Here is an 11,872-nt window from a genome sequence, read left to right as displayed (position 1 = left end):
ATTTATTGATAACTTTTGGTTCGATGGAGTTCCTCAATAACCATTAACTTGTCTATATGCATTTAGTGTAGATTTGCATTCATTTAATAAATTGCTTGAGAGAAGAAAGAGAGGGATTTCATATTTTAATTGAGCTTTTTGAAGGAAATTGATGAAAATGAGAAGGTAGCAAATGTAAAGAAATGAAGAAAATGGAGATTTTGGGCTTGTGCACTTCTTTCTTATCATTAAAAAGGTGTTGGGTCAAAATTTGCTTGAAATCCGTGAGGCCCGACCTCAACTCGTGCGAGTTGAGACCTAAAGGAAAAAAAGAAAAGTCCCCAGCATGAGAATACGGGCGGATTCCTGTGAAACCGGGCGTCCCGAGCCTCAACTCGAGTGGGTCAGACTTGACTCGAGCGGATTGATGCTAAAATCTCACTTGGCTCATGACGTGGCTATAGATGCATCGTATCTACCATTTTCATCTCCTACAATAATTGTAAGAACCCTTTGTTTCCCCTATCTCTTATGTATAGTTTCATTTATGTAGTTACCTCATGATTAAACCCCCTTCCATCCTACATTAGCAATAGTGTTTAAAATCGATTTGGAGAGGTTCAACCATGAAGTAACATACATCATAGTCAATCATATAATATAGCTTGCATTGTAATATATCTCACATATTGCATATGTTAGTTGCATATAGACTTGCATTCATGCATAGTCACTAATGACCAAACCTATTCCTTTCTACACTACAAATAATGCTTAAATCGGTTTAGGGAGGTTTGATCATAGGTGACCTAAGCATTTACTTACAGCATGCATCATCTAGTGTAGTTTAGATTGCATTCGTTTGTTATATACGCCATATAGAATTGCATTTAGTTAGAACATTCATTCATTCATATCATTGCATTGCATTTGTTCTTCAATTTCCATAAAACTTTAAAAACCCAAAAACAAATATTTCTTTTTCATTCCTACTCCTACATGTCCATTAAGGATAATGTCCAAAATAAAGTGGGGGATGAAATTTATCTTCCAAAATACATAAAAATTTGAATTTTTTTGAAAAATCCCAAAAATATGTTCTTTAATTTCATAAAAACAAAACCAATAAAAATTTGAAAATTTAAAAAATTCCAAAAACATGTTCTTTCCTTTGTAGTGTAGTATTGTATATATTTGTTTGTTTGTCACTCTTATCACATTGGGTCGACTACGCCACACTCGAGGCACGAAGGAAATAGAAGACCGCATGGTATGATCTTTCCAAATGTCCTTCCTCCTTTTTATATGTTAAGGACAATGTGGCTATCTTTTGATTGATGTGGTATGAACCAATATGTTGTTAGGAGTTGCATCTAGATTATATGGCATTTTAGTTGATAGAAGCATATGCATTAAAGTTGTATATAGGTTAGTTGCATCATGACATGTAGTTTGCATGGTTAGAAAATTTTGTGAAAATGCCTATTTGGGAAGCTTGACAAGTGTATATAAGGCCCTTGTAAATAATTTTTCTCCTTGAGATTTTGTTTGCTAGAATACCCTCAAGACACCCTAGGATGTGTCATGCTAGTATCTTTTAACCCATGGACTAAGGCCTAGTCAAGAGTACCTTTTGGTGTGATAACTCCTTGGCTACCGTTTATTCCAAGGTGACCCTTAATGCCATGCAACCGTTCTTACACTTCTATCATTATATTTTGTCAACAAAAAGGGAATGGGCACAAGAATCTCCAAATTGAGTTCAAGTACCAAAATCAAAATCAAAAAATTTGCAAAATGCATCAATCAAAAGAGGAGCAAAAATATACTCCTATGCTTTAATAAAAGTACCCTTGCTACAAACGGGGTTACTTTGAAAAATGTTCAAGAATGCAATATTGAAAAGAATTGCCAAACTATCAAAAATGTGAAACATAAAAAATGGCAAGAAATGTTTTCAAATGTCAAAAGCCACAAGAAATTTGGGGGGGGGGGGGGGTGAAATCAAAAAGCAAACTACAAATGTGAAACTCAAAACATCTTGATCCCTTTCATCCATTGATCTTATTTTGTTGCATGGTGGAGAGGGGACGACCCTTCTTCTTGTCTAGGAAAGAGGGGGAATTCCGCGATCCTACAGTGTTTTCTAACACCATAGAGACTTGGCTCTTAACAAAAGCATTTAGCAATTGTGGACAAAGGTAACCTAGTTTAACACAACTTGGAGGTGACCTGTTTGTATCCTCTTGGACTTAGTAACTAGGAGAACTAATATCTATGATGAAGTGTGTACTCTTAAATTGCTTCCCTTGTAGATGATTTCCGCCACTTAGATGAGGAATGTGGCTATTCTTTTGTAGATGCTTCCATTACTTGTTTTTGTGTGCTTAATGCTTGGATGCATCGCCATTTTGGCAAGCCTCACATTGCCTTACAAGAAGGCATCTTACCTCATAGATGTGTTGTTGTGAGTTGAAGGGGCGGAGTGAGACCCGCTAATTGTCTCACATCGGCTATATTATTAGGATAGTTTAAATAAAGGTCATAGTTTTATTCACCTCTTTACTCGGGACGAGCAAAGGTTCGATATGGGGATATTTGATGTGACTCTTATTTACGCACATTTAGTCCCCTAACTAGCCTAGTTCCTATGCTTTTTAGTATGTATTAGGGTTGTTTCTCGTCTTTAGCCTCCTTCTATACATATTCTATGAGGTTTGGTGTCCTTTGTAGGAGAAGAGCACTAACTTGACTAGATGGAGTGAATCAGAGCTAAATTGATGGCATATAACGACCAAGCACAAAAGAGGATACCAATACTAAAGGTCTAAGTCAATAAAACAAGTAATTGGGCAATGACTAAGGATCTCACAACCCATGAAGGATCCCAAAGGATTGGAAGGGAGCCATTACAAGACGAAATTGCTTGGAACTAAACCAAGAGTTGCTTGTTTGGCTCTGAAAATATTCTAGATGAAATGACGTCGAAAAATCAAGTGATTTAGGCTTTTGAATCACTCCAATAAGAGTCCGTATGAGAAAATGACGCCTGTTTTACAATCCGAGCTCAAATAGACAAGCTGAGCAGAAAGTCGCCCGAGCTGAGCAGAGAGTCGCCTGACCTAAGACCCAGGACACCCGACCCCTCAACGTTCCCCACGGATCTTGAGGCAGTCAAAGAAGATGAAACCACTGGCTCACGATCCGGGCGTCTCATGCCCAATCCGGGCGTCTCAGTGACCAATCTGAGGGTTCTGAGCATAGGATGAGCCTCTCTCTCTGCACAAGACGTGGGGCTCCTCCTGAGACTTGCAAGGCTCTAATCTCCTTCTAAAAGGGTCTAATCGTCATTTAAGTCCTTAGTTGACCTAATCCTTGAATTACTGTTAATACCCCATTTGTAATAATCAAGAGATTAAGCCCTCTCAGTGGAGGCAAAACTTCCTTAGTTTAGATTAAGCTCTCATTAGGAGTAGATTAGAATAGATTAGTACTTAATATTTCCACAAATTACACATTAATATTTCCTTAATTTTTGTTCAAGATTTATTATTGGGTAATTGAAGATTATTGGGTTATTATTGGAGAATTGACAACTCTTCATCAATCAATCAAGTTCTCTTCTATTATTCTTTTGCTTTATATTTGGATCATCTTTAAGTTTGTATAATCTCTGTTACCATTTGCGTAATTAATTATTGCTTTACTCATTCACCATGCTTAACCTTGTTAATATGATTGACACCCTTATTAACATGTTTGCCATGACCATGAGTGAGTAGTTTTCTAGCTAGGGTTAATGGGGGATTAAGGGAACTATAACATGGGGGTAGATCCATACTTAATCTAATATGTTATCATAAGATTGCTTGCTTGTTGAAGTGTCAGCCTATGCACATGTGTAGATACCCATATCTGTCGATATTGGCATTGATAAAAATCCAGTCAAAACACCCGATGATGATAGGACAATATGTATTTGCTAAGTGGACCGTGTCATTATTTGAGTTCGTTTTACGATGTAAAATGGCCGTTGTCGATGACAATTCTTTTATTTAATTTAAATGAGATTTAAATTAATGTTTTCGTCCTTTCTATAGAATTTAACTGAAATTTGAATTAATATTTTCAATGAGTAAGTTCATTTTATTGTTATAATTTGACTTTTATTTTCATGATTTTATTTTATTGAAAATTGAGTAATCTTTGCAATTTAACGATTTGAAAAACCGTTTGATTACCGTCTCATTTAAAGAAATTCATTTTATTTATTTAATTTGATTTAATTTATCTAATTTTTCATGTTTTATTGAAAATAAAATGTGATATTTTTATTCAATTTCAAAATGTGTTATTTGAATAATTGGATTTTAATGCTTTGAAAATCAAGTTTAAAACTCGTTTGAACAAGCGATTTAGAACTCGGTTTTAGCTCATTTGTCAAGCCCGTATCTTCTGCAAATTTGCACAAATTTCGAGTATGCTAACCCACCTACCCATACTACCTAGCTACCCAAGGCCGACCCCCCATTTAGCCCCTCAATGAACCCATCCAAAGCCCCCTACCCGAAACCATGCCATTTTGGCTCGCGTTTGCGCAACCGTCTTTTAAGCTTTTAAAAGAGCCCCAAACCTTACCTATTTTGGCCCAAACCTAAACCTATTCCTAGTCCATACTACCACCCTACTATATCCTACAACGAACACCCAAATAAAGCCCAAAAAGGATCCAAGAAAACCGACTCAAAACAGCCGCACGGTTGAAGCCACACGGTTTTTCTGAGCTGTTTTTCGAGTCCTCTTTTGATCCTAATTCCCTATTTCCAAATCCTACTCCCATAAATATCTATCCTACTATCTTACCATAACAATAACCTATCCTAAATCTATCAAAAACAACCTGAAACCCTATCAAGAAGTTGAGAGAAACCGGGTGGGGCTAATTAAGGAGGAACACGGTTGGACTCTTCCTTCTCCTCTCCTACTTCTACCCTAATTCTATCCCTATAAATACCCCTACACCTCAACCCTAGCAGAGGATCCAAAAAGATTAGTCCCCTCACATCATACTCACGTTAAAACATCTCCCAAAACCTAAGCAAGCAAGAGGAAGTAGCAACTTGGAAACAAGGATTCATTTTCTTGTTTTAAACTTTCTGCATTGTTTTGTTTCTCGATTTCCTTGCTCGGTTTTTGCCCAAATCCTAAGTTTCTTTACAAAATTTATAAGTTCAGAGAGTCTAGTTTCCATAACTTCTTTCGGATCTCAAAAATATTGAGAAACGAAGTTGTGGTGATCATTTGAAAATCATTGCGCATACTGCACCTTTTTCAAACGTGTACCCGAGAGTCCTTTCAATCAATTCAATTGTTTTCGTCGACGACAGCCCCTTGAGATAAAACCCTACATTCAAATCACGACTTAAGATGATGGTCAATGATACATGTAGGTCGAGGGTGCCAAAAACATCCTCCTTTCCCCCTTTTCGTTTATGTCTTTTGTTCATCATATTGTATATTGTTGTTTTGTTTTGGTTTTTATTTAAATCTAACATTAGAATAGATATGAGTATGAGTTAAAATACCCTTACAAGCAGTTGTGTTGATTCGAACAAGAAAGGGCTTAATTCGTCTGAAGTGATCGATTTCCCTTGCCTTATTTGTTTACATGTCCCTGTGTTTGTAAGAGGTCGATTTAATGAACATGATTGAGCTGCAATTTGATGAAATTGATTTACTGTTCTTTCTTCTCACTTTGGCCGTACCACACGTCCCCATGCACTTTTAATTAATCTGTTTAGTTTATGGTTTGTAATTAGTTTTTAACTCATCTTATAACCTGTTTAGTAAAATAGTTGTCGTGTGGCTAACCTTTTAACATAAATGAGCTTTCCCAATTCAATTAAATAACAAATCTTGGTAATTTAATCAATGAGACACAATAGGTCATACATATGAGTTCATTAGACGTATATGATATGTTTAAAGGCAACTTTTAGCCTTGAATCTTAAAAATCTTGGTCTTCTTTAAATTAATCAATCTTTTCTCATCTTTTACCTTATTTCTCGCTAGCATAAGACCGCGTGCCTAACACCGTCTTATTAACACTCGATGACCTAAATAACTTAGCAATTCAACCCCTAAGCCGTGACCTTGGGAGGCGTGTGGCACGGCCACTTTCTCTTTGTGGAAAGTTTCCTAATTTGTTTTGGCAATTTGCAATTTAATCTAATGCACGTCTAATTTAGTTTCTTTATTCTTGTAAATATCTAAACAGAATGCTCAGAGTATCTTCTTGATTATAGTATGCTTGTTACTAGTGTCTTATTACATCATATTCACATGTTTAGGAATTAAATATGGGTCTTCTCTTAAATCCGTCTTAAAACTGTGTAGTATGCACCCTAGGGCCGTGTGCCTCTTCTCCTTTTCGTCCTGTTTTATCGATTGTTATTCATTTGAATCATATGCTTGTATGCTAGGTTTAAATATTTTACGATTGCATTTTATCTTAAATCACATGTTAACAATCCAACTTGACTTAGAATAGGTTAAGCGTGAACCCCTTTCACCTAGAAAACCGTGTGGTTCTTCACGGCATTAGGGCGTTTCTTTTGGTCTGTTTTGTCTTATTTTGCAATTATTTGTTTATTAGTCTGTTATATTTATTGCTATAAATTAACAAATTATGCAGCGCCGCGAAAGGGTAAGAAATACTCTAATCGTTTTCTGCTGGATGCCTATTTTTACTAGAATAGTTTAAGCCAATATTCACATGCTAAAATAACTTGACAAGTTAAATGCATTAAATCGACATAGAATGAAATTCACATGTTAGGGTTTAAAACAATGATTGCATACTCGCATGAGATACGTATCCAGAATAGCCATTGTTTTATTTAGTAGAGACCGTTATATTTATGGGCGGGGTTGGGTGTTAATTAATGAAATTAAAATAGACTTCCCAACACGTAATCTCACAAGAACTTAAAATCTCTACAATTTGGTTTCTAAATTACAATTAAAAATTTAGTGGCGACTCTTTCAAAGTCAAAAGTGTTTAATATGAAATAATAAACATAAAGTGGATGTAAATTCCCTTGTCCACAATTTGGCGACTCCGCTTGGGACAATGAAACTTGAAAAGTAAAACAATGGCTATTTGGAATATCTATCACATGCATTTTTTTATGTTAATCATGCATAAACCCCTTAAGACTTTAGGATTCGGACCATCCTCCTCGAGAGCTTTCTTTTAAGCTCGAGATAAGGGGATGACGTCCACTATGTCTGATTTAAATATCTAAGGTGCTTCCATACGATTATCAAGTGCCATACCTACCATATAGCAATGTGCATATGGGGGGAGACCACTCCTTTAATCTCGTGGGATCACTGGCACAGACCTTCTTTTAGAAGACCGACCGAGAATTAGAAGAGTCTAGGCTCATGCATAGCATCCATAATATGTGAATGACTAAGTGCTACTTGTCTTCCCAAATCTGTTTTCAAAACCAAGTCCTTTTCAAAACCCATCCTTGGATCAATGTTTTCGAAACAAACGGTTTGCCCACCCCTTATTTTCGAAATTTCTGACCTAGTTAGGTCCAAATATTTAAACCTCTTTTCAATCCCGAACTTTTGAACCTATCTCTTTTGAAAAAAGAATCATTTCCAAGTCGAAGTGCTGCCGAAATAGGATTAGAATTTTGACCAAATCAAGCCTTTTATAAAACGGCATGCTGCCCATTTTAAAAGCTTCTTTCGATTCAATCCTTTCCAATTTCAAAATCCAATAAACCATAATCCAAACCTAACCCAAACCTAGAATAGAGTTTGAGTCAGGTTTGAGTCAAAGGTCGAGTCTTTCAGTCGAGTCTGTGAGTCGAGTCCTTTTTGTGCAGGGGTTTGATTCACATTTTTTATTAGTTCGGGGTTTCTTTGAGAAAGGCCGCCCCAGACCAGAAAAATGTCAATGGAAGCACTATTGGCTAAGATGAACGACACTTTGGAGCTGCTTACAACTCGCTTGGCTGCAGTTCAGACTATGGTAGGTGGGGAGACTCCTGTAACCACCACCCCGGAAATGTCTGAGCTTGAAAGGCGATTCAAGCTTGTGGAAGACCAACTGAAGCTCTCTCAAGGGGAGAGCATCCACTACGAGAATGCTAGGGCTTATGCCCCAATCCAGGAGGAGCTCCCTAAGAACTTTGTGCTCACAGATATCTCTAAATTCAAGGGAACTGGAAATCCTCTGCAGCACATTAGGTCCTATAAGGAGCACCTTCCTCTGAAGAGTGTGCCTGCGAGCATGCTAACTTCTATCTTTGCCCAATTCTTGGAGGAACATCCAAGGACATGGTTTTACAACCTAGATCTAAAGAATTACCCCACATTCGAAGATCTAACTACTGAGTTCTGTAGGCATTATGCTGACAATGCCGAAATCCAGACAACAATGAGGATTCTCGAGGTTATGACCCAGAGAGAAAAGGAATCCTTTACTGATTTTCTGGCTCGTTGGCGCGCTGAAAGCGTGAAATTGACCAAGAAACCCGAAGAGGTCGATATGGTCGATAAGTTTGTAAAAAATCTGCAACCAGCTTACCGTAATGAGCTAAAATATCAAAACTTTAGCACATTCAAAGACTTGACTTGAATTGGGAGGAAAATAGAAGATGACCTCCGTACGGCGGAGTTTTCTAAACCCAAGGGATACCCTGGGGCTTCCTCCTCTAAATCGAAAGCAACTACTAGTGCTAATCATGTTCAAGCTATTAATTTCCTAGGAGGAACTTCCAAGAAACCACAACGCTTTACTTCAAGAGTGTTTATTGACATTGGGTGTACTTATACGTATGCCCTTGAAAGAGTCAAGGCCCAAGGGAAGCTAAACCCAGTCGGCCCAACTCCTGAACCACCCTTGGAACAACGACCCAAGTGGTACAGGCCGGAGGCATACTGTGCCTACCACCAAAGGAAGGGGCACGATACAGAAAAATGTATCCGTCTCAAGCATGAAATCCAAGATATGATTGAGAATGGAACAATCCCAATACCCACTGTGAAGCCCAATAATGTCACCAATCCATTTCGGGATCACTCAAATACGGTGTTTGTCGAAGACAACATCGATATGTCCCACCTAATCCATCCTATATGTCACCTAAATGGTTTCCTTGTGGGCAAACACTTCATCAGTTGCTCTAAATATCTCCCAAGCATAGAGAACAAAGTTCGATTTGGAGATTTTGCCATCGACTGTACCCCTTACATTCTCAGAAGTGCCAACGAAATCAATGGCATCTGGAATGATGATGAGGATGATGTGTACCTTGAGAAGGGCGCAGCAATCCCCTATACTCGGGACAAAGTCCAAAAGCTAAGGAAAGAGGCTCTCGAGTCCAATCACTTGACACGAGCTGGCCGCCCATTTCGAGTGGAAAAGGCCACCAATGTTCCAACTGCACAAGCTAAGGAACCTACTGTAGTCGAGGCCCTTAGTGAGGGGATAACCTAAGAGGTCCCTCTCATTAAGCAGCTACAAAAGACTAAGGCCGATGTTTCTATCTGAGAGCTCATTTTGAGTTCATTCGAACATCGACAAGCCCTATTACAAGAACTAATGAGCATGAACGTGTCTCCAGATATTGTTCCAAATGACGTGGTGGCCCATGTTGTCCAAAATCCACCACGACTTGTCAATGTGGTAACCTTTTCAGATGATGATCTATCCTCTATAGGGCCCAAACACGGCCTAGCCATGTACATTGCTGTGACATGTCTTCAAAAGCATGTCCCTATGACCCTTGTCGATGACGGGTCAGCTGTTAATGTTGTACCACTAAGGACAGCACACGTTTTGGGCCTTGGCAAAAAGGACCTCACTCCAACCACTCAAACGGTTCCAGCCTTTGATGGAATGATTCGCAGGGTAACCGGGATTGTCGACCTAGTAGTTCAAACTGGGCTCATTGAAAGGAAGGTTAGTTGTCAGGTCATTGATGTGGCCTCATCCTTCAACATATTACTGGGAAGGCCTTGGATCCATGGAGCGAAAGCTGTATCCACCACTTTGCATAGAAAAATCAAAATCCCTCTCAAAGGAGAAACTGTCACCATCGATGCTACCCCTATCGTAGTAACTAGGGGGGATCTGGCCTCAGAAGTAACACTCGATACCTCAAATGATGCTTGCGGGTTCGAAGTTATAAACGTGATCGACTCTTGTCCTGAATTAGAAAACATGAACTTGTATACTGGAAGTCACGTCTGTGGAACCATTCTCAAAACCGGGAAGTAATTTGGTTTCTCTCTATACCCTTGAAAGGAGCATATCTTGGTACTAAAGGGCATGGTCCTTAAAGGAACGACGTTCGGGTTGGGATACGAGCCCACTGAAAAAGATCTCGAAAAGAAAAGAAGGATGGTTATAGATCGAAAACCTTATCCACTAACACTGAATGGATACTTCGTGAAAGCCGGAGAACCAGAACGTTGTCTCGACTTTCCCGAACCTCTTTTTGACGAAAAGAGTAAGAAGTTGGTCCCTGGAATTGAAATATTCCAAGATTGTCACTACATTCTGGAGGATGTGCTATCCATGACACCCAGAAAGGCTGGATCTACCCCAGTCGAAGACGGGAATGCCTTAGGTCTCCTTTTTGGTGAAGAGAGAGAAATGGAAAAACCAAACGAAGAGTTGGTTAGTATGATCCAGCGAAGCGATAGGTTCGATCCCTTTACCCTCATCTCTGATGTAGCTCCTAAAGGGACTATATCTAGATGGAGGAAAACTATCAAATGGGCTGACAACAGAGGTTTGCTCTTCAAGCTGACCACAGGAGAAGGAGAGATGCTTAATCGAGATGATGATTCTGAGTCTGAGTTTGAGTCTGATAAGAGTCTTAGGGTTGATTCTAAAGAATCGAGTGTTGAAAACACCCCTTCCCCAGTCTTTCCTTCTGATGTACCTCCCCTAGCTCTGGTATTCTGGGACCTGTCTTGAATGCCACCCTAATTCCGCCACTGACCTCTGATCAGTTGGCCCAAATGTTAGCGTATTTCGCGCAGTTTCAAATTAATAGTAAGATGAACCAGTTTGCTTACGACTCGTCTCCTTTACATTGAAATTCCATTTCTGAAAATGTTGTTTTTAATAATGACTTTGAGAATGAGGCCGGGAAGGGACAGGTTGAAGAAGAGGAAGAGGAGATAGTACCGCCTCTGTAATTGGTTAAGGTGTTGTAGGAATACGACCAAAGAAACTCTGTTATCGAAGATACGGAAACCATCAATGTAGGAACCACCTTAGAACCCAGAGAACTCAAAATAGGTACCACTCTAGATCCCACAGAAAAACAAGGGTTCATAGATTTGCTGAATGAATTCAAAGATGTCTTTGCATGGTCTTACATAGACATGTCAGGAATCGATAGGGAAATTGCAGAACACAAAATCCCAATCAGGCCAGGGTTCAAACCAATCAAACAAAAATTATGTAGAATGCGTACTGAGTGGTCTTTGAAAGTCCAAGAAGAAATCGATAAATAACTCAAGGCTGGGTTTATTAAAGTATCCGAGTATTCAGATTGGGTAGCCAATGTAGTACCTGTACCTAAGAAGGATGGGAAAGACCATGTATGTGGACTTCCGGGATTTGAACAAAGCCAGTCCGAAAGATGACTTTCCATTACCTCACATCTATATCTTTGTTGACAATACCGCGAATCATGCCCTACTATCTTTCATGGATGGGTATGCCGGAAACAATCAGATAAAGATGGCCAAGGAAGATATGCACAAAACCGCGTTTATCACGCAATAGGGAACCTATTGTTACACGGTAATGTCATTTAGGTTGATAAATGTCGGGGCAACATACCAAAGAAC

The sequence above is a fragment of the Silene latifolia genome, chromosome X (genome assembly GCF_048544455.1).
Source record: "Silene latifolia isolate original U9 population chromosome X, ASM4854445v1, whole genome shotgun sequence".
In the NCBI taxonomy this organism is placed as follows: Eukaryota; Viridiplantae; Streptophyta; class Magnoliopsida; order Caryophyllales; family Caryophyllaceae; genus Silene; species Silene latifolia.
This window is presented reverse-complemented; position numbering follows the sequence as displayed.